This window comes from Capricornis sumatraensis, chromosome 21 (genome assembly GCF_032405125.1).
Source record: "Capricornis sumatraensis isolate serow.1 chromosome 21, serow.2, whole genome shotgun sequence".
NCBI lineage: Eukaryota > Metazoa > Chordata > Mammalia > Artiodactyla > Bovidae > Capricornis > Capricornis sumatraensis.
Genome location: NC_091089.1, coordinates 47,048,310 through 47,072,451, shown reverse-complemented (window position 1 = coordinate 47,072,451; position 24,142 = coordinate 47,048,310). Strand labels below are relative to the sequence as shown.

The 24,142-nt window shown below is 42.2% G+C and overlaps 1 protein-coding gene and 1 non-coding gene across 3 annotated transcripts in view; both read right to left on the bottom strand.

Annotated features, from left to right (window-relative positions):
• The window catches only part of SETBP1 (SET binding protein 1), a 381,560-nt gene that overhangs the window by 331,860 nt on the left and 25,558 nt on the right, over positions 1–24,142 (bottom strand). The window lies entirely within an intron of this gene.
• Positions 15,452–15,523, bottom strand: TRNAC-ACA (transfer RNA cysteine (anticodon ACA)). The gene has a single exon. It is a non-coding gene; the product is annotated as a tRNA-Cys (tRNA).

The window sequence follows — 24,142 nt, the reverse complement described above, 5'->3', positions numbered from 1 at the left end:
CCACAGTGCCAGAAACTCAGCGCTGCACCAGGCCAGTCTCCCCTGGATGGCTGAATTCGACCTGCATCCAAGGCCCCCAGCAATGGCTGAGTGGAACCTTGCTGTGGGTAGCAGATGACATTTGACTGATCTGTGGGCCATTTTATGTGCTAAGGCCAGAATCTCTCCAGAAACTCCAGGTAAAGCTGCCTTAAGTTTGACATTCTAGGTAGCCACCAAAAAAGGTTAAATAAACTCTGATAGAAAACAAAGGACTTTCCATCGAGTCCCTTACACCTCCCTCCACCATCCTGCCTTGGCTCTCCCATGTCGGCACAGGCAGTGGACAGGGTCTGCAGAACAAGGCATGGTTACGTGGGCAGCTGCCCCAGAGAGAGCTGAATCAAACTGAGAAGGCACAGGAAACCAAGCAAGAAGCTCTGAGTAGAAGCTGGGCCTGGGTTAACTCAGGCCAGTCTTCCTTCAGCCCCTTATTTTAGCCACAGATACCTCTATTTTGCTCTTGCTAAATTACTGGCTAAACTTCTTCCTGGAATTGATACATGAACAGCCAGCCATTTACCACATTATATAAGAAATCCTGCCCACCTCCCAACTGCCCCTCTCCGACCATCCTCTAGAGCTAGAGCCCTGGGCAGTATGGCATGAGGTGGGATAGCTGGAGGAGAGGGATAAAACTTCAAGACGCAAAAAGGGTACTTTCTGCTTTAGAGTCACTTCATTCTCAACTGATTCCACTGGCCCACAAGAGTAAACTGAATCCACTTTCCCTCTTGGAAGGGTCAGTTGTTGTGTGTGTGTGTGTGTGTGTGTGTGTGTGTGTGTGTGTGTGTGTTTTACCCTTCCCCTTTCCATTTTCTGCTTTTGTAGCTCACCTCCTCCAATCTACTTCCCTACAGGAGCCGAAATTAAACAAGCTCCCCATATGCCATGCCTCACTTGTTGTCTGTTCCCCTCACCGCCATCTGGCCTATTTGCTCAGCCAAAAAGAGAAAGAGAGAGAGAGAGAGAGACAGAAAGAGCAAAAAGAGGGAGGGGGAGGGGAAGAGGGGAAAGGAAAGCAGGGAAGCAAGGGGAGGGCAGAGAGGAGGGAGAAAGAAGGAGGAAAATGAGGAAGGGAAAGGGAGGGAGGGAGAGAGAGAGAGGGAGAGGGTGAGGGAAAGAGGGAGAGAGAGCGAGAGAGAAGGCGGGAGAGCCAGACACAATGAAGAGGCAGGGGTGATGATGTAGCCTCTCCCATCTGCTCCTTGGCCAGAGGCCCGGATGGAGCAGTAATGGAGAGCAACAGAACCAGTGATAATTAACCCAAACACAGACCTGTTTATTTAACCTGCTCAGATAGATCAACTCTGAGGCTGCGCTCTAGAGGAAGGTGCTGGGACACACTTAGGGAGACACCCGGGAGGCTGCTAAGGACACAGAGGCAAGTTGGCCCTCCCCACAGATATCCTGGGGCTAAGCATGTGTGCTTGGGGAGCAGGAAAGAAGAGGAGAAAGTTGTTGCCGAAAGAAGTCACTAACATCCATTCAAACCTTCTTTTTGTCATCTTGCCCTATCCCATGCCCATTACCCTATTTCATGGCAAAAGCTGCTTCTGGATGGCCAAATGTTGCCAAGCAAAACTAGTCAATGAAATATAGTTGTCTCCTGCATCTTCCTTCCCCAGTATCCTCTCTGGACCCACTCCCTATCTTGGCAAAGGATCAGGAGCCAGGAGACAAAAATGAGCTAATGAGAGAACACAAGAGATGAAAGCAAAACCACCTGAAGACCTCAGACTAAGATAGTAACGAACGACAATAACCAATGGCACTGAATAAGCATAAGATGAAAGAAGTCTGAGGTTCAATGCCTAAATCAGCCACTTTTGCTGCATCACCATGTCACCATGCCTGCTTCTCCCTCAGCGTCAACTTATCTACTTGATGGGGGCAGCAAAGCTGATCTCCCAAGATGTTCCAATTTTCAAAAGTGAAAATAGAAAAGTTCACTGTCATCAGTCCATACGTGCCCCCCTCTCCAAGCCAGGGAGGAGACTATAGTATGAGCAAGACCACTAAAGACTGTGGTCTGTTTGAAATAGACAACGTGCAGTGTCTAGAGAGGGGTTCTAAACCCCCTACCTCTCCACCCTTGCAGGCTCCAGAAATAAAGAACAAGAACATCTCTAGGGTTGAATAGCAGCAGATAGGAGTTGTGAGTCTGGAAACCAGGCCCAAGAAGCCTGGGCCGAGCACTGACAGTTGGTGAGAGAGAGAGTGCACTAGCTGGGTTGAAAACAGGAAGCGTCGGGGTAGCTGAGGAGCTGGCAGGCACCGAATTCCAAGTGGCTTCACGCTCCTCAGTGGAAGAAATGCAGAGATAATTTGAACATGGCTATTTTCAAGCTCCACAGCTGAGCTCCTTGCTCTCCCACCCCACACCTCCCACCCAGCCCTGCAATTTGGCAAACCCTTTCTGCTGGCTGCTCTTATACCCAATATGTTGGGTTGCCTTAGCAACTAAGGCAATTATCTCCTTGGAGCAGTTAAAACAATGACCGTCATAAATAATAACAATAAGAAGGACGATGGTAAAAAATAGATCTTAGACTTCCAGGATCATAGGTTGACAGAGAATGAGAAAGGAAAAGAGGTTCTGATTGGGCAAGCAATAAGAGCTAGTCTCTTATGGACCTAGTCTTATTTTATTTAGCTAGAGAAAAGAGATACAAAACACTTAGCTTTGTTTTTTTACCCTCAGGCAATCTTAGGGACATTTCCTATTTGTTCTCGGTTTATCCTGTATATCCTCCTATCAGCCAGACCCAGCAGGAGCACTGAACACTAATTGTTTAATACCTATCTCCTCTAAGGACCAAGAATTCCTCACAGGCAGGCACTGAGTCTCTCATCTTGGTATATTTAGCACTTAGATCAAAGCTTGGCACAGAACAGGTACTCTAAAATATTCCCTGACTGAATGAAAATATTATATCACATTGAATGAATGCCCAATTTTTGCCTTTTTTTTTTAATAATTTTTAAAAAATCCTCTGGGCCAGACAATGTTTAAGTCACTCCAATCTCTAACATTCTATGATCTTAGAATCTACCAGCCTGCACTTTAAGGTACAATGGTGGTGTCTCCTGCATTACAAGCAGGCTCCTTCTTTGCAGGCAGATTCTTTACCAATTTTACCAGGGAAGCCCCAGAATATAGTAGGGCTCCACACTTACAAGAATAAAGAAAAATCATCTCTGTGGGTCATCCCCATGCACCAGCCCCAAGCATGCTGTATCCTGCATCAGACATAGACTGGCAATTCAATTCTTAGGGAGGTGGGAGGGGGGTTCATGTTTGGGAACACATGTAAGAATTAAAGATTTTAAAATTAAAAATAAATAAATAAATAAGAAAAAATAAAAAAAAAAAGAAAAATCAAAATGTAAGTTCCAATTTATCTAAGTACAGGTTTAACTTGCCTATAGAACCATCCAATAAAGTTTTGTGAATGTAGAATGTTGAGATAAAACACTAAACTCAAAACAATTGAAAATGCTTAAATTGATAACAGATCCTACAACTTGAGCTCACCCTAACCAACCATACATGCCTTCTATCCTATACTCAAACTCCATCCCAGAAATGATGTCCCACCAATTAATGAAACATCAACTCATGTGCAGGATTTGTAACTCTAAACAAAGAGAGTCTCTTTTTCCAGCATCCATGGGCAAACGTAGTGAAAACCACAGGGTCAGAGAGTGAATTAATTCATGTCAATTCGCCCTCTCCCCTTCTGTTCCACTTTCTTTTGAAGTATTGGAAATTCAATACTCGACACTTTCAAAGTGCATTCACACTATATGTGGTCTCTATATTAATTCTTGAGATAAACTGAGCAGGAATCACTTCTATTCCAAACATGAGGAGATGAAGTAATTGATGACAGTTAAAACAGTGGCAGTCCTCAACTATACTGATATCAGCTTTCTTGCTGTTTCCTTTCCTGTTGTGATGACCACAGTATATAAAATGCATAATGTGACCCTTAGTGTAAAGGTGAAATGTACCACTTTTCTTTTTCTGTGTGTGGAGGGGGTGATCCAAAGATTTATTTTCATTTTTTTAACTTTTACTTTTAACCACTTTTATTGAGGTATAGTTTATTTACAATCTTGTGTTAGTTTCAAGTGTATAAGAAAGTGATTCAGTCATATATATATGTGTGTGTATATATATTCTTTTTCAGATTCTATTCTATTATAGATTATTACAAGATACTGAATATAGTTCCCTGTGCTATACAGTAGGTCCTTGACATTTATCTATTTTATATATAGTAATGTTAATGCCAAACTCCTAATTTATCTCTCCCCAACCCCTCCTCACTATCACCTTTGGTAACCGTAAGTTTGTTTTCTATGTATGAGTCTCCTGTTTTGCGAATAAGTATCATCATTGTATCATTTTTTAATTTATTTTTAATTGGAGGATAACTGCTTTACAATGTTATGTTGGTTTCAGCTGTACAACAACATGAATCGGTCATAAGTATACACATATGCCCTCCATCTTAAACCTCCCTTCTCTCCCCAATCCAACCCCTGTAGGTCTTCACAGAGCACTGTGCTGAATCCCCCGTGTTATACAGTAACTTTCTACCAGCTATTTTACACATGGAAATGTGTATATTTCAATGATACTCTCAAAATTCATCCCTTTCTCTCCTTCCATTGCTGTGTTCACAAATCCTTTCCCCACATCTGTGTGTCAATTCCTGCCCTGCAAATAGGTTCATCAGTACCATTTTTCTAGATTCCATATATATGTGTTAATATATGATGTTTGTTTTTCTCTTTCTGATTTACTTCACTCTGTATAACAGCTTCTAGGTTCATCACCTCAGTTCAACTGACTCAAACTGGTTCCTCTTCATGGCTGAGTAATATTCCATTGTATATGTGTACCACAACGGCTTTATCCATTCGTCTGTTGATGGACATACAGGTTGCTTCCATGTCTTGGCTATTGTATACAGTACTGCAATGAACAGAGGGGTACAATGCATCTTTTTGAATTACAGCTTTCTCATGGGGGGGATTGTTGGGACATATGGTAGTTTTATTCCTAGGTTTTAAGGAATCTTCATATTGTTATCCATAGTGGCTGAATCAATTTACATTCCCAAGAACAGTGCAAGAGGGTTCTCTCTTCTCCACATTCACTCCAGCATTTACTGTTTGTAGATTTTTTGAAGATGACCATTCTGCCTGGTGTGAGCTGACAGCTCATTGTAGTTTTGATTTGCATTTCTCTAACAATGAGTGATGTTGAGCACTTTTTCATGTATTTCCTGGCTATCTGTAAGTCTTTTTTGGAGAAAAGTGTGTTTTGGTCTTCTGCCCATTTTTTGAATGAGTTTTTTTGTTTTTTCTGATATTGAGCTGTATGAGCTGATTGTATATTTTGGAAATTAATCTTTTGTCAATTGCTTCATTTGAAACTACTTTCTCCCATTCTGACCTGGCTGTCTTTTCACCTTGGTTACAGTGCAAAAGCTTTTCAGTTTAATTAGGCCCCACTTGTTTATTTTTTATTTTATTTCCGTTACTCTAGGAAGTGGGTCAAAGAGGATCTTTATGTCAGTGTTCTGTCTATGTTTTCCTCTAAGAGTTTTATAGTTTCTGGCCTTACATTCAAGTCTTTAAGCCATTTCCAGTCTATTTTTGTGCATGGTGTTAGGAAGTATTCCAGTTAGTTTACATGGAGCAGTCCAGTTTCCCCAGCACCACTTATTGAAGAGGCTGTCTTTTTCTCCACTGAATATTCTCAACTTCTGTCAACAATAAGGAGTCCATAGGTGTGCGGGTTTATCCCTGGGCTTTCTATCTTTTTCCATTGATCTATATTTCAGTTTTTGTGATTGTACCAAACTATTTTTCTGACCAAAGTCTATTTCTTAGACTCTATTCTTCTGATCATCACAGAAGGCCGCAGGGCAACTCCCCACTCCCCACATGTGCGCCTGCAACTCCACGAGTGTCAAGTCATTGCTCAATAACTAGAATTACTCCAACCTGGGCTTCAGACACCAGCCAAGATACAGTGCACACTTATTGGACTATGACCTAATATATGATTTTGTAAGTTTAATGAATACACTGCCAACCTCTTCTGTATCTTTATCCATTTGATTAAATAACAAAGGCAAATGACCCTTTACAGAATACTTTAAATGTGAAGGACCTGAATCCAAACTCAGATATCACTGACAATGAAAAAGAGATTTTTGCAGAACCTCTGATGAATGAAAATATTTAGACTTTTTTACATATTTACATACAAGTATTTACATACAAATATCTTATTATTAAAACAGATCTTTAAAATGTTATGACTCCAACAGTTCCACAAATTATACCAAATCTGATTAAGCAAAACACAACTATTTTCATTTTCAAGTGTAAAGGACTGTGCTTAGGGGTGTAGTCACAGACAGGAGGTAAAGGCATGGCAAGACTGTTGATGTTCTGGTAACCCAAGTTATTACCACTACTACAATAAGGTATGGTAGGCAGAATAATGGGCTTTCCTTGTGGCTCAGATGGCAAAGAATCTGCCTGCAGTGCTGGAGACCTGGGTTTGATCCCTGGGTCAGGAAGATCCCCTGGAGAAGGGACTGGCAACCCACTCCAGCATTCTTGCCTGGAGAATTCCATGGACAGAGGAGCCTGATGGGCAACAATCCATGGGGTAGTAAAGAGTTAGACATGGCTGAGCAACTGAGCACAGCCAGAATAAAGAATGCCCCTCCCCAAAGATGCCCCACATCCTAATCTCCAGAACCTGTATATTATGTTACATGGCAATGGGCAATTAACATTGTAGATATAATTAATCAATTACTAATCAATTACTAATCAATCAGCTGACGTTAAAATAGGGAAAGCACCCTGGATTAACCAGGTAGGCCCAATAAACTCTCAGAAAGCTCCTTAAAAGTAAAAGAGGAAAGTACTCTCAGAGGAAGAGGGGTATGAGGAGAACCCCAACGGATATTACTGGTTTTGAAGACAGAAGAATGGAGCAGTTAGCCAAGGAATGCAGACTGCTTTTAGAATCTGGGGAAGAAAACGTTCTCCTCTAAAGCATTCGGAAGGACTGTAACTCTGTCAACACTTGACTTTAGCCCAGGGAGTCCTGTTTCGGACTTCTGATCTCCAGAACTCTAAGGTAATAAATTTGTTTTGTCTTGTGCCACTAAATTCATGGTAATTCGTTACAGCAGCAATAGGAAATTAAACAGAAGTTGCAACTCTGTGTCCATGTGTAGGTATGTGCTTGTATGTGTGCACATGAACCTATGTATGTTCTTGCAAACACAAATATTTATTCTTACTATGTAACTTCGTTCTCCTATGCGTTCAGGAAAACAAAATCAAATAAATATAATCAATGTCATAATTTTGCTCTTAGGATTATGACGCTTCAGAAGTATTTTAATGTTAATAAAGGTCTCTGGCAGCACAGATGCGAGGACAGGATTGCTGAATTAATGAAAAGAGCTCAACACAAGACACATATGACTACAAAGTGAACATCACTCTCCACACAAGAGCAACTGAATTATTGAGTGGCGCTGGAGTGGTAACTGAGCCTCCTGCAGAAGGACACAGTGCAGGGCTCCGTGGCCCCAGTTTAAATGGCAAGTCCTAAGGGGCTCCGTGAGCCAAAGGAGTAAAGAGAAAGGGCATGGGCATAAGAGCTTGTGGAGCTGTGTGTACTTCTGGATATACAGATGCCCAACAATTAACAAGCCTGAAAAAAGAATTCGAAAAGCGACACACAATGGAGACGACATTGTCACTATCAAAACAGCCATGGCAGATAATTAATTCACTTGTGAGTGGTACGCTGCAAAAAATGTAATCCCTCTCCCTCTCCTGACATCAGTTTGGCCCATGCCAACGCAATTCAAACCAGCTGAAAGTTATAACAGCAGAGTCTCAGATTGGAAAGGCTCTGATGGTCATCTAACAATACCACACTTCTAAGGCACAGAATTCCTACTACAAAACACCACCAGCAACTGGAACCTCACTGATTTCAGTAGCAACCCATTCTATCCGGAAATTCCCAGCTTTAACTCTGAGATCATGCAGTGTATGAATTTATCCTACAGACAGAAGCTGGAAACAGAGAAGTGACTTTGCTAAGGTGACACACTCAGGAAAGACCAGACTTGGAAGTAGAATCTGTGTCTTCTAATTCTGAACGCAATGGATTTTATACTACATCTTGTGGCCTTTAACAAGTAAGCACAATGTACTCTCAAGCAAATTATTAGTGATATATGGTGTGTGTGTGTGTGTGTGTGTGTGTGTGTGTGTGTGCGCGCGCGCGCGTAGACAGCCTATATGAGTCTACATATCATGGAGAAACCAGACTGCCAGTGTTTCCACTCATACAGCAGGTAACCAAGTAACCATTTGTGTCCAAGTGGGCATATTCACCTCAGCAATCAATCCACTAACATGTTGTAGAGACTAACATATTGTTTGCTAGGCAATAAGCCAAGCAGGCTGGGTCCTGTAGTTTCTGCTGGATCACAAAAGAGGACCATCCAAGAAGGTCTGACCCAGATAAACTCAACAAAGGATTCCAGCAAGTCAGGTCTGCTAACCATTACTCACCAAGGAACCTGCCAGACTTGCAACCAAATTTGCCCCTCCTTCTCAACCTGAACTACCATCTGAGCTCCAAAATCTCAATATTCACTAATTAATTCTTTAACATGCATTCATTTACAAAGGTTTACTAAATGGCAGTCCACTTCACTATTCTTGCCTAGAAAATTCTATGGACACAGGAGTCTGGCAGCTGCAGTATATGGGGTCGCAGAGTCAGACACAATGGAGCATGCACGCAGGCATTAAGTGTCAACTATGTGCCAGGCCCCGTTATCAACACTGGTGATATAATTAAGTAGACAAATAACTGGAGAAGGAGGGCAACCAAGTGTGTAGGGGGAAGAGAGAGAATACAGAGAACAGAGTGGCCAAGTTTGCCTAGGGCACAATGGAGGTCGCAGAAGGCTTTACAAGACAGTTCCAGATACTAATAAATCTCTCAGTCACGCTAGTCCTGTCTTTCCCAGCAATGTCATCCCTTCAAATAACTGCAAATCATGCAAACTCTCTGAGAAAGAGAATCATGGTGGCAGTAAACCAATCAACAAATTCCTGGTCAGCAACTGTGGGTCAGCATCTTGTTCCAAAAGCACAGCAGGTTATGAGAGCAATATGACTCAAAGCCTTTGCTTTGATAAATTTCTAGAGTTACTACAGTGATAAAATGTATATGCGACATTACAGGTAATTGAAATATATGCTGATTTGAACAGAATGAAAAATGGAAAGAGTGAGATATGACAAAATCTGTATTACCAACAGTATGATGCAGGGCCTCTGCCTTGGTCCACAAGTGGCATACTGACCAACATCCAACAGCTGGTGAAGGTTTACACATCAACGAGAATCAGCAGTGGGACAACCGGGGTGCTGGGCATGCCATCCAGCTGCATGGAGTGGCTGAAGGACATATCTCTGCCAGTTGAGGCTTGACAAATTGTGGTCCACTAGCAATGGCACCCCACTCCAGTGCTCTTGCCTGGGAAATCCCATGGATGAAGGAGCCTGGTAGGCTACAGTCCATGGGGTCACTAAGAGTCGGACACGACTGAGCGACTTCACTTTCATGCATTGGAGAAGGCAATGGCAACCCACTCCAGTGTTCTTGCCTGGAGAATCCCAGGGACAGAGGAATCTGGTGGACTTCTGTCTATGGGGTCGCACAGAGTTGGACATGACTGATGCGACTTAGCAGCAGCAGCAGCAGCAGCAGCAGCAGCAGCAGAGAAGGGGATGGCAAACTGCTTCAGTATTCTTGTCACGAGAACCCCATGAACAGCATGAAAAGGCAAACAGATATGACACTGAAAGATAAGCAGCCCAGGTTGGTAGGTGTCCAATATGCTACTGGGAAAGAACAGAGAAATACCTCCAGAAAGAATGAAGAGGCTGAGCCAAAGCAGAAACGATGACCATGTGTGGATGTATCTGGTAGTGAAAGCAAAGTCCAATGCTGTAAAAAACAATATTGCATAGGAACCTGGAACGTTAGGTCCATGAATCAAGGTAAATTGAATGTGGCCAAACAGGAGATGGCAAGAGTGAACATTGACATTTTAGGAATCAGTAAATTAAAATGGACAGGAATGAGCGAATTTAATTCAGATGACCATCATACCAACTATTGCGGGCAAGAATCTCTTAGAAGGAATGGAGTAGCCCTCATAGTCAAAAAAAGAGTCTGAAATGCAGTACTTGAGTGCATTCTCAAAAACTAAACAATAATCTCCATTCATTTCCAAGGCAAACCATTCAACATCACAGTAATCTAAGTCTATGTTCCAACCACTAATGCCAAAGAAGATAGTTGAACAATTCTATGAAGAGTTACAAGGCCTCCGAGAACTAACACCAAAAAAAAAAAGATATTCTTTTCATCACAGGGGATTGGAATGCAAAAGTAGGAAGTCAAGAGATACCTGGAGTAACAAGCAAATTTGGCTTTGGAGTACAAAATGAGGCAGGGCAAAGGCTAACAGAATTTTGTCAAGAGAACGTAATGGTCACAGCAAACACCCTCTTCCAACAACACAAGAGATGACTCTACACATGGACATCACCAGATGGTCAATACCAAAATCAGATTGATTATATTATTTGCAGCAGAAGATGGAGAAGCTCTACATGGTGAGCAAAAACAAGACCTGGAGCTAATTGTGGCTCAGATCATCAGCTCCTTATTGCAAAATTCAGGCTCAAATTTAAGAAAGCAGGTAAAACCACTCAGACATTCAGGTATGACCTAAATCAAATCCCTTATGATTATAAAATGTAGGTGACAAATCATTTCAAGAGATTAGATCTGGTACACAGAGTGCCTAAAGAACTATGGATGGAGGTCTGTACCACTGTACAAGAGGTGGTGACTAAAACCATCCCCAAGAAAAAGAAGTACAAGAAGGAAAACTCAATGTCTGAGGAGGCCTTACAAATAGCTGAGAAAAGAAGAGAAAAGAAAAGCAAGAGACAAGGAAAGATATACCCAACTGAATGCAGAGTTCCAGAGAATAGCAAGGAAAGTAAGAAAGCCTTAAGTGAACAATGCAAAGAAATAGAGGAAAACAACAGAATGCAGAAGCCTGGAGATCTCTTGAAGAAAATTAGAGGCACCATGGGGACCTGTCATGCAAAGATGGGCACATAAAGGACAGAAACGGCAAGGACCTACCAGAATCAGAAGAGATAAAGAAGAGGTGGCAAGAATACACAGAAGAACTGTACATCAAAGGTCTTAATGACCCAGATAACCACAATGGTGTGGTCACTCACCTAGAGCCAGACATCCTGGAGTGTGAAGTCAAGTGGGCCTTAGGAAGCATTACTAAGAACAAAGCTAGTGGAGGTGATGGAATTCCAGCTGAGTTATTTCTAATCCTAAAAGATGATGCTATTAAAGTGCTGCATTCAATATGCCAGCAAATTTGGAAAACTCAGCAGCAGTTACGGCACTGGAAAAGGTTAGTTTTTATTCCAATTCCAAAGAGAGGCAATGACAAAGAATGTTCAAAGTACCACACTATTGCACTCATTTCATATGCTAACAAGGTAATGCTCCAAATCCTTCAAGCTAGACTTCAACAACACATAAACTAAGAACTTCCAGATGTATAAGATGGATTTAGAAAAGACAGAGGAACCAGAGATCGAATTGCCAGCATCTGCTGGATCAATAGAAAAAGCAAGGGAATTCCAAAGAAACTTCTGCTTCATTGACTATGTTAAAGCCTTTGATTGTGTGGATCACAATGATTTCTGGAAAATTCTTAAAGTGATGGGAATACCAGACCACCTTACCTGTGTCCTGAGAAACCCGTATGCAGGTCAAAAAGCAACAATTAGAATCAGATATGGAACAATGGACTGGTTCAAAATTGGGAAAGAACAGCAAGGCTGTATATTGTCACCCTGCTTATTTAACTTACATGCAGAGTACATCATAAGAAATGCTAGCCTGTATGAAACACAAGTTGGAATCAAGATTGCGGGGAGAAATTTCAGTAACTTTAGACATGCAGATGATACCACACTAATGGCAGAATAAAGAGCCTGTTGAAGAAGGTGAAAAAGGAGAATGAAAAAGTTGGCTTAAAACTCAACATTCAAAAAACTAAGATCATGGCAACTGGTTCCATCACTTCATGGCTAATAGATGGGGGAAAAGTGGAAATAGTGACAGATTTCATTTTCATGGGCTCCAAAATCACTGTGGATGGTGACTGTGGCCACGAAATTAAAAAAAGATGCTTGCTTCTTGGAAGAAAAGCTATCACAAACTTAGACAGCATATTAAAAAGCAGAGACATCATTTTGCCAGCAAAGGTCCATATAGTCAAAGCTATGGTTTTCCCAGTAGTCATGTGTGGATGTGAAAGTTGGACCATACGGCATGCTGACTGCCGAAGAATTGGACTTGGTGGTGGACTGTGGTGCTGGAGAAGACTTGAAACTCCATTGAACAGCAAAGAGTTCAAAGCAGTCAATCCTAAAGGAAATCAACCCTGAATATTCATTGGAAGGACTGCTGCTGAAGCTGAAGCTTCAATACTTTGACCACCTGGTATGAGGAGCAGATTCATTGGAAAAGATCCTGATGCTGAGAAATATTGAGAGCAGGAGGAGAAGGGGGCAACAGAAGATGAGATGGTTGGATCGCATCACTGAATCAATGGACATGAGTTTGAGCAAACTCCGGGAGATAGTGGACAGAGAAGCCTGGCATGCTGCAGTTAAAGGGGTTGCAAAGAGTCAGACACAACTTAGTGACTGAACAATAACAACAATATGATACTGACTGTGTGAAAAGTGAAAAGAGCACAGTGGGTTGATGTCATCAGGGAAGGTTTCTTAGACAAGATGACAGTATCCTCCCAACTTAGAATAATGTCACCCTAAGAGCTATAAGCGCTTCCCTGGTGGCTCAGCAGGTAAAGAATCTGCCTGCCATGTGGGAAACCTGGGTTCAATTCCTGGGTTGGTAAGATCCCCTGGAGAAGCAAATGGCTACTCATTTCACTATTCTGGCCTGGAGAATCCCATGGATTGTATAGTCCATGGAGTCACAAAGAGTCAGACACGACTGAGTGACTTTCACTTTCACTAAGAGCTATAAACCTTGTCTCTCAATAGCAATATCATTTTGTGCTGTTGAGGACCATGTCTGGGGGGTTCTTCTGCATACTTGATAGGGCCTAGGCTAAGAGAAAGACAATTTATGTTCAGGAAAGAGTTGATACTAATATTCTTAATGAATATAGCATTTCTTTCCTTGGCCATCCCCAAAGACCAGTAGATTGATCTGCATTTGAAGGTAAAACTGTTCTCTCTTCTTTCAAGGCAGCACCAGCTGGCAGCTACTAAAACAGCACTGAAGGAATATGGTCTTTCCTTCAAACCACAGTATCTGAGGATGGCAGTATACATTCTTCAGGCTGCACCCAGCCCAGATACTTGATGGGAAACAGCCCCATGAGAAGCCAAAGAGAACTTCTTTCTGGAGTCTTCTTGAACTCAGGAGCAGCAGGTATGGAATACCTCATACTATTCTGTCCTTTGTGAAACTTGTGGGAAGTCATGATGTATTGGTGAGACTTAAATGAGAAAGAAAAGACCATGCTAACTTAAGGGTTTTATCCAAAATCTTATCTAAAGACATCCCTGATCTTTCTCATTCTCAACCCAGGAAAACACGGCCACTCTGGTATTTGACCTACTTTGTGCCCAGGAGAACCGGTTGTGGGCACCTCTATCTCAGAGGCGTCTCCCTTCTTAATCTTTAGTCTTTTGAACATTTGGCATTTGTTGCTGCAATGTCAGTTCAGTTGAGCTTTTATTTGTTAAGATGTATGTATTCAGTTAACTTTTATTTGGCAAGCAAGATTAGTCTCATTAAATAATGGAATCAAAGAATTTAGATATACAAAGGAAATTTAACAGATTTAATAGAGGTTCAGACCTCTAACCTCAGGCAGTTAATACAACCTTAGTTGTAAGGAAAACACAACTGAGCCTAGGAAATTACATGACTTGCCTGAGGCTGAACTGCTAATAAATGGAAGAAGAGGAACTAGAATACAAGGCTCACATTTCCTAACCAAACCTTTTCACTACATGCTTGCTATGCACCAGTGCCCCATTCAAATTCAACGGATCCCTTTGATAGAGTGGTCCATAATTTCATATTTCAGAGGTCATAGTTCAGAAATAGGCTGAACCATAAATGTACACAAATAAAAGTTATATTTATCAAATCCCAAATTGTGTGCCTAAAACAAATATGATTATTATTCCAGCCCACTGGCTCAAGGCTTAGTAGAGTTTGGTGCTATTAAATATGCGGTGGGGTGGGGGGAAACACTTCAAAGCACAAATCTATCCTCCTGATGCTAGGAAACCATCCACCTGAACTCATATAAAAGACGGTCATGCCGCCTTACCCAATAGACTGAAATGACTGCTTGAAATCAGTTTCCAACATGCAGGTCTGGTCCCACACCTGTGCTTTGGTTGGCATTGATGATTTCATCTGAAGTCTATTCTGTCCTTCTTGGTTTCTTGCAGCCTGACCCGTCACCTTCTGAGCAGTTATTGAAATCATTCTTTGTTCTTGTTAAACATCTATGTGCCCAAGTGTTGTCAATATTGAGTCAAGTTCCTGAATTTCAACATTTTTTCTTCCAATTAATTATACTCTTCATTTTCCACAAAGGGAGAGCATTCTCCTTCAAAGGAAGCTACAGAATGCTTGGGAAGGGGCACTGTTGAATTCAGCTCCCCACTATCACAGACCACTGTTCATACTCAACCTACAATCCCTCTTGACTTGAACTCACAATCTCAGGCTTCCACCGGTCACCTTTAAGCACATTTCAACTGAATTCTTTGCCCCATACCAAATCCCCTTTCTCTGGATGCTATTATCCAACAAATATTGAAAAATTTAGCTTTGATTTTTTAACTCCACAATGTTTAATTAATAAATATCTCTACATAGATTTCTACATGGATGTACAGATAACCTCATCTCCACTTGCTTGTTGTAGAGCAAAATTCCTTACATGGAGGAATGGAATATAACGTAATTTTATACTGTCCAGAAGTTATTCATATAGTAAATTAGTACTCACTGAATAACTTACTATGTATATTGAATTGAAGTCGCTCAGTCATGTCCGACTCCTTGCGACCCTATGAACTGCAGCCCACCAGGCTCCTCCATCCATGGGATTTTCCAGGCAATAGTCCTGGAGTGGATTGCCATTTCCTTCTCCAGGGGACCTTCCCAACCCAGGGATCGAACCCGGGTCTCCTGCACTGTAGGCAGACGCTTTACCATCTAAGCCACCAGGGAAATTACTATGTATAAGGTGCTATGCAAAGTGCTGCAGGGAATACCAATAAATTAAACCCTTTAACCCCAAAAGAGATTTCTTAATCTAAAAGGGAGAGAGCAACATAAAAAGTAAACAATTTAAATAGCTCAAAAGAAGAAATGTGACAATGGGAAGACATTTTGCCACTGAACAACTGACACTGGTGAATGTGTGCTAGGAGTTCAGGAAAGGAAGCTGTGCTGAGGAATCAGGAAGGAGGGGACTTTTCATGCAAAGGTGACTATTGGCCCAATGAGGAAGGGAGAGGAAGGCATTTAAGGTCACAGTAATGTGAACAGAAGAATGGAAATGGGAAATAGCCAGGGAATGAGCAAACCACTCAGAAAATAGTGAGAGACAAGTCTTTAAATAACAGTTTGGGTGAATGCGGAAGCCTTTTTGAACATCATACTAAGTTATATCACTGTCCCTTTATGTCTTGTAAAATCAATGGCATTTACAAGGGCCTAAGTCAATCCATGGTTTTACCAGGTGGCTCAGTGGTAAAGAATCCGCCTACCAATGCAAGAGACATGGCTTCGATCCCTAGGTCGGAAAGATCCCCTGGAGAAGGAAATGACAACCCACTCCAGTATTCTTGCCTGGGAAATCTCAAGGACAGAGGAGCCTGGCAGGCTACAGCCCATGGGGTCTCAAAAGAGTCAGACACGACTTAGCAAATAAACAACAAAGTCAGTCCACACACTACCAGTGTACACAAGAAAGCTCAAAGAGCAGACAGCTAGCAGGATGTACACTCAGTCTTTGGGAAGGCCCAGGGAAGAAGCTAAAACTGGCACAGAGTAGGGAGTTAATTAATAGTTCACAAATGACAAATCCAGATATATGAAAGGGTGCAGAAACTCCGTCTAGCAATAAGCATCACATATTACCCTTATATCACATTTATGGTATACAAAATTTTATGCTGTCTGTGTCTGATCTTGCTCTTTTATCTCCTTCTAAAAATTATCTCACCTTGTGCTCTGGAAAGTCCTCTGGAGAAGGCCTCAAGAGGTCTTCTGATTTTCAGCCCTTGTTCTTGAACCCATTTGCTGAGATCTGCGATTTGCAGTACCATCCTCACTCACTCCTTCCCCTAGCTCCATGGAAGCCCTGAACTGCAGTGGGAGGGAGGCAACTCCAATCCAGCTGATTTACAGTACATGGCCTCAGGGCTTCTCAGCCACAAGTCTGCGGATTCACAAATCATTCACAAACTGATCAATTTCCTCATCTACACGTGAAGTTGGCAGGGAGGTCAGAGAGGATGGAAGTGAAGACTCCTTACTCTCCAGTGGACAGTGGGCAGAGGCTGTCCAACCACTCCATCCAAAAGCCAATTCATCTTCAGAATTTCCTGAGGACAGCTTGTAATTCAAAGGCCACAGTCCCCTTGACAGGGCACTGAAAGAGGGTTTTATTTTCCACAGAAAGGGAAATTGAGGTTTTTGTGGTAAAAGAGAAGGATGTAGAATCAGCCACGTAATGGTTTATTCACAGCTTGACCCCTCCCCAAACCCACAGAGATATTGGAACTGAGACTCCTCTCTGTCATGAGTCACGCAGACGTGCACAGGCTTGGTGGACTTAGGAATGAAAACACCAGTTGGCCCAGTGTGTACAAGCATTGGGGACAATGATGTGATTCAAGGATGAAGAGTTCAGTCCCTTGACTATAATGTGGAGAGACAGGCCTGAAGACAGGGTTGTACGGGTCTAACAGAGCCGACAGGTCCTCTCAGAGGCCAGAGCAGCTATCACTTTTGGGCCTTGTCATTTGAGCCCATCACAGCTGACTTTTCCACCGCCATCCCCAACTTCCAAATTAATTATTTACTTACCAGAGATTCAGCTTGGCTATGTCAGATGGAAATAGCAGGGGTGTAACTGTAGGTCACATGGGAGGGCATTGAAACAGTAAGAGAAGATCCCATTCAGATCATGACCACCTCTGACAGAGACGGAAGCTGCTCGGTACTCAAAGGGCTCAATGATCCTTATACCTTTTTTCCTCATCTAGTTCTGAAAATAGAAACAGAGGGATGCACTGATCCCAGGACCGCCCCCTGAGAGTTGTTTTTTGATTGAATTCTTTCTTGTCCCAAAATCAGAATCCTGGGGTGGGGGGAATGTGTATTCTCTGGTTCTGGTTTGTCAGGGTTTGAAGTCATAGGAGAAAGGGTCCTGAGCAGCTGGGAGGCCCGGCACAGGAGGGGCTCAGCCATCACTGTGAGCTCTGTTTGCTGGCAGAAGGACAGGTGTTAAGTTACATGTTTAGGGAATGTAAGCGCCAGGAAGGGACCTGGTGGGTGCCAGGCAAAGCAGCGAGGTCAATACCTCCTTCTGTACCAGCTCTTCCTGGAGACCAAAACAACAAGCCATCCTTTGGCTTCAGGTTCCTGAAAAGACCTGAACTGTTTTTGTTTACTGTTCTAAGAGGCTGCAAAGCTCTTTTTTTTTTTTTAAGTAATTTATTTCATTGAATTAAAGACCTCAGAAAGGCAACAGTACACGAAGTAAGGGCTAAACAGGACATGTTTACAGAGCCCTTATCATTAGCAGTAAGGGTTTAAATAAATGCAACATCCAACATGGTTGCTTCTGTTGAAGGTGCAGGGGTGAGAAATAGCACTCTATGCATGTTGGAAACATCTTTACTTATTTATATGTCCTGACACAGGCTTTGGGTTTTCCTCCTTCACTGGATGCCTGCTCAGCACACCAAGCTCGAGTGGGGAGGAGTCCATGATTATATATAAGCAGAAGACAGCAGGGCCTAAGAGCAGGCAACCTCTGCAGTCAAGGTGCAGCATGCTAAAGAAAATAAAATCTCAGAGCCCTGCTCATCTCCAAGGAGCAGTAAGGTAAATTCCAAGAAGACCATATTTAGATATGAATTTCAACCAAGTCTATTCTCTTAAAAAGGCTATGTGATCATCTATTTGAGTAGTAATCAGGTTTCTTAGGTCAGTTCTGAATCTAAATCACCCATGCAGAGTCCAGCACGTATGCACAGTCCCACACCACATTATTCATCAAGTAGGTCTAGACAGTCCCAGCTCAAAGCCTAAGAACGCATAACTCACAAATACATATATCTACACACACTCCAGCCAATGGAATTTGGTGATAAAGAAAACATGTCAAAATAGGATCAGACATGGCATAAGGAAGAGGAAAAGAAGTCTAACCAGACATTATTGAAATTCTGACTCTTACTAAGGCAAGAAATTGGAATGACAATGATAATTCTATAAGAATCTATGAGTCCAAACAGACATGGAACATTTTACTTTATATGGGTGACACATTAACCAGGTATGCAGTCTTATCCTCACATTTGACAGATGAGGAAAATGAGATTGGGAGACCATGTGTTTATAAGTGGCAGAAACAGGATCTGACCAAGGTCCGCCTGATTATAGTCAGTTTCAACTCTTTCTGCAGTTTATAGAGAATATAAGAATTTGTGTATTTGTGTACATGCTTGAGAGAGATTCTCTATTTCCTATAATCAGTGTATCTCCATTCAACCCAGGGTCTTGGTCGAGTAGAGTAAAATATACAACCAATATGGTCAAGATATTAATTAATAGGTCAAAGTTCCTCTAAGGTTGGTCAGATGACGATAAAGCCAGAGCCAGAACCCAGGTCTCTTGGCTCCTGATTCAGGGTTCTCTAAGCTACTGAATAAGGGTCTTCCCCACAAGAACTGTAACAATCTCAAAAACTTTTTGGAGGACTTATTTTCTGTCAGGAACATATCAATTAAACAAGTGGTTCCTTTCTCTCCTGTGGCCATGCAGAAAAAGCAGGACTTTCACAGAGCCTAACAATCTAGGATGGCCTTACTGACTTGCTTGGCCAACAGAATGTAGCAGAAGTGACATTTATTCATTCTGAGACTAGTATATAAGAAGTCTCAAAGCTCCCACCCAATTCTTCTAGAAGGATATTGGGGGAAAAAAATCCAGGTATGCTGAGACTGACATGCTGTGGGGAAACTCAAGTCAGCCATATTGAGGGGCTGTGTGTGGAGTAAACAGCCCCAAGACGGTCCCAGCTACACCAGGCATCCCAGGCCAGGCACCAGAAGTGCCCAGCAGACACAATGCAGGGAAGAGAGAGACCCAGCCAACAGCTAGAGACAGTCACAGAATCCCACATCTGCATGCTGCCCCAGCCACTCCAGATGAGTTCCAGACCACTGAAGAGCAGAAATGAGCCATCCCTACTATGCTCATCTACAACATGGAGAGCACAATAAAATAAAAAGGCTATCGTTTTAATGCCACTAAGTTTCAGGGTGGTTTGTTACACAGCAGTTAAACTATGAGAACAACTTCTATCTCCAGCAAAAAGGGCTCCCGGCGTGATCCAAGCATCCAGAACACGTGGGACCATCTGAGCCTTTTTTTCCCCAGCCACAACCACAGCTTTCTCATCCACCTCCTTGGTGACCTTCTTGGGCCACTGGGCAATGCTGAAAAGAAAAGAATCAGTTGAAAGTCTAAAAAAGAATAGAGGCAGAACAGGTAGCAGATGTCAAATGCCCTCCTCTTGGTAGGCAGAAGTGATACAGAAGAGTCTCTTGGATGCAGAGACCAGGCAACACAGGTTGTGGGCATGTAGAAAGTTTCTGAAAAAGGAGATTCGGAAAAGGCATGTGATAAAGGAGACAACTGGAGAAAAGAAAACCCTGAGTATGAGAGGCACGAGGTGGGCTCCTCATTGCTTTCCTCCCCCAGGCCCTTTGCACATTTCCACGTCAAAGCTCATACCATGCTCCCCAGACTCTCCCTGGCTCCATCATTCAGGATGGAATTGAATTTACTCTCTGCATCCTCAAGGACTCCAGCAAAATCTCTCCTTCTCTAACAACCTACTGATTGACATCTCTCTTATCTTTCCTCTTAGTTTCCCATGTTTGTCTTCTCCCTATAACTGGAATAAAAATTGAGGGCAGAACCTATGTTATTAGGTTGGTCCAAATGTAACTGCGGTTTTTGCGTTGTTGAAATTTGCCATTTGATATTAGAATACATTCTTAATTACTGTGGTTCTGTTATACATCATTTAATGTGCAGTCCTTGCTTTAAGTTTTTGCTAATGAATTATCACTTGCTGTTTATTTTATATGTACTTTTTGACTATGGAAATGATGTTAGACAAAAAAGCAAATTCGAGGGATTTTCTTATTTGAGTTCAAAATGGGTTGTAAAGCAGTAGAGACAACTTACAACATCAACAATGCATTTGGCCTAGGAACTGCTAACGAACATACAGTGCAGTAGTATTTCAAGAAGTTTTGCAGAGGAGATGAGAGCCTTAAAGATGAGGAGTACAGTGGCCAGGCCATTGGAAGGTGACAATGACCAACTGAGAGTAATCATGGAAGCTGATCCTCTCACAACTACATGAGAAGCTGCCGAAGAACTCAATGTCAACCATTCTGGTGTCGCTCAGCAATTGAAGCAAATTGAAAAGGTGAAACATCTCAATAAGTCGGTACTCCAAGAGCTGATCACATATCAAAAATATCGTCATTTTGAAGCACTGTCTCCTTACTCTGTGGACCATTTCTCTTTATGATTGTGACGTGTGATGAAAAAGTGGATTTTATACAACAACCAGTAGCAACCAACTCAGTGGTTGAACCAATAAAAAGCTCCAAAGCACTTCCCACAGCCAAGCTTGCATCAAAAAAAGGGACATGGTCACTGTTTGGTGGCCTGCTGCCATTCTGATTCAATACAGCATTCTGAATCCTGGCGAAACCATTGCATCTGAGAAGTGTGCTCAGCAAATCGGTGAGAGGCACCAAAAACGGCAACACCTGCAGCTGGCATAGGTCAACAGAAAGGGCCCAATTCTTCTTCTCGACACTGCCCACAGATTGCACACCTAATATTAATATATTGCTTCCCTTCACATTCCACAGTACCGGGTCCATATCTGAACTAGTCCTATTCAATATGTCTCCAGGGACTAAAATTTAGTACTACCCATATACCAAGGGCAAGTCATGTTCCAGCCTCACTACTCCATGTGTGCGTGCTCAGTCACTCAATGGTGTCCAACTCTTTGCGACCCCATGAACTGTAGCCCACCATGCTCCTCTGTCCACGGGGACTCTCCAGGTAAGAATACTGGAGTGGGTTGCCATGCCATCCTCCAGGGGATGTGCCCAACCCAGGAACCGAACCTGAGTCTCCTTCATTGGCAGGCAGATTCTTTACCACTGTGCCACCTGGGAAGCCCCCTCACTACTCCAGGTTTCTGCAAATGTTTCCTGATGTGTTTTCAAGAACTTAACTCATATGGATGCACGGCTAAAGTTCACTTCATAGGTAGGTTTCTGGAAAGACAGGGCACATTACAGGTTCTGCATCCCTTCTTCATAGGCTTCTGATACCACAACTTCAATGGAAACACTCTCCCAAAAGTCGCAGTGATCAATGTTGCCAAAGCCTGTGCTACATAAAGCAAGCACTCCTGCGGCTCTTGGGATTTCTTCTATCCTGGTCCCATCACTCTTTGTAAATTTTTTTCTTCTCCTTATCTCTTAAGTGCCTATAATCCCCAAGGTCCTTCTACAACCCTCAGACTCTACAAGTTACTCTAGGCAAATTAAACCACACCCATGATTTCCCTTGAAACTGGAAACTCAACAGGAATCAAATACCTTACCATTCTTTCTCCTAACCAGCTCTTCTTTATGAATGGTAATATCTATTTACTTAGGAGATAAATTCCATCTCCTCATTCAACAACTAAATCCTATTAGCTGGAGTCCCACAGATTCTACTCGCTTAATGCCTTTTGAATCTATTTACCTCTGATGACGGCCCCTGTCACCAGTGGGTTTCAGGTTTTTATCACTTCTCACCTAGATTTATGTCAAAGGCCTCCAACCTCTCTCCCCTATGATCTACTCTCCACACAGCTCTCCATGTGACCTTTCCAGAACGTAATTCTGTCCAGGTCATTCCTGTGTCTAAAATAAATCAGAATTTTCAGGATAAAGTTCAACTTCCTTGTACACAAGAACCAAGAACAGTGATTCAAAGTGAGCTCTAGAGCCAGACTACAAGGGCTCACTTCTAACCTCTTCCTCTTCTTAGTTCTGTGACAAAGTGCTCAATGTTTCTATGCCTCAGTTTTCTCACTTACAAAGTAGAATTAAGCTATCTCCTAGGTTTTCATGGGGAGAAGGCAGTGGCACCTCACTCCAGTACTCTTGCTTAGAAAATCCCATGGATGGAGGAGCCTGGTAGGCTGCAGTCCATGCTAAGGGTCAGACACGACTGAGCGACTTCCCTTTCACTTTTCACTTTTCACTTTCATCCATTGGAGAAGGAAATGGCAACCCACTCCAGTGTTGTTGCCTGGAGAATCCCAGGGACGAGGGAGCCTGGTGGGCTGCCGTCTATGGGGTCGCACAGAGTCGGACACAACTGAAGTGACTTAGCAGTAGCAGGTTTTCATGGGGATTTCATGAAGTAAACAGGTGAAGGGCTTAGAACTCTATCCAGCATATAGTAAGGATGCGACAAGTATTACTTAGTTCCTATCTGCATTCTTCCCATTGCTCAGCCCTCATCACTGCTCCCAACACACTCTTTGTGTCATGACCCAAGCAGAACTACTTGTATTTCCTCTAAGCAAACCTGTGTTTTACCACACAGGCCTGTATCCAGGCCATTCCTTCTTTGTGGGATGTCCATTCTCCTCCTGAGTCCAACTGATTCCTCTTGTCCCTCAAAACTTTGTTCCAAGGGTTACCTTTTTTTCCATCCCTGAAGCTTTCTGTTCACTGCATTTAGTATATTCTTTTATAATTTCCACTTTATTTGCCTGTCTCTCTCAATTCTGTGTGATTCTTTTCATTTTTATTGAGTTAATATGCAATATTATACAAGTTTCAGATGTACAACAGAGTGATTCACAATTTTTAAAGGTTAGGGTCCAGTTATAGTTATTATAAAATATTGGCTATATTCTCTGTGTTGTACAATATACCCCTGTAGTTTATTTATTTTATGCATAGTTTTGCATTTCTTAATCTCATACCCCTATCCTTGCCCCTCTCTCCTTCCCTCTCCCTACAGGTAACCATTAGCTTGTTCCTTCCTTCTGTAAGTCTGTTTCTTTTTTTATAGTCACTCATTTTTTGTATTTTTAGATTCCACATGTAAGTGATATCATAAAATACTTATCTTTCTCTGTCTGACTTACTTCACTTAGCATAATACCCTCCAAGTTCTTCCATATTATTGCAAAAATGAATGGCAAAATTTCATTCTTTTTTACAGCTGAGTAATAGTCCAGTGTGTGTGTGTGTGTGTGTGTGTGTGTGTGTGTGTGTGTGCCACATCTTCTTTAACCATTCATCTGTTAATAAATTCTTAGATTGTTTCCATATCTTGGCAACTGTAAATAATACTGCTATGAATGCTGGGGTGCATATATATTTTCAAATTAGTGTTTTAATTTTACCCAGATATATATCCAGCAATAGAATTGCTGGGTCATATGGTGGCTATTTTTAGCTTTTTGAGAACTCTCCACACTGTTCCCTACACCGGCTGTAC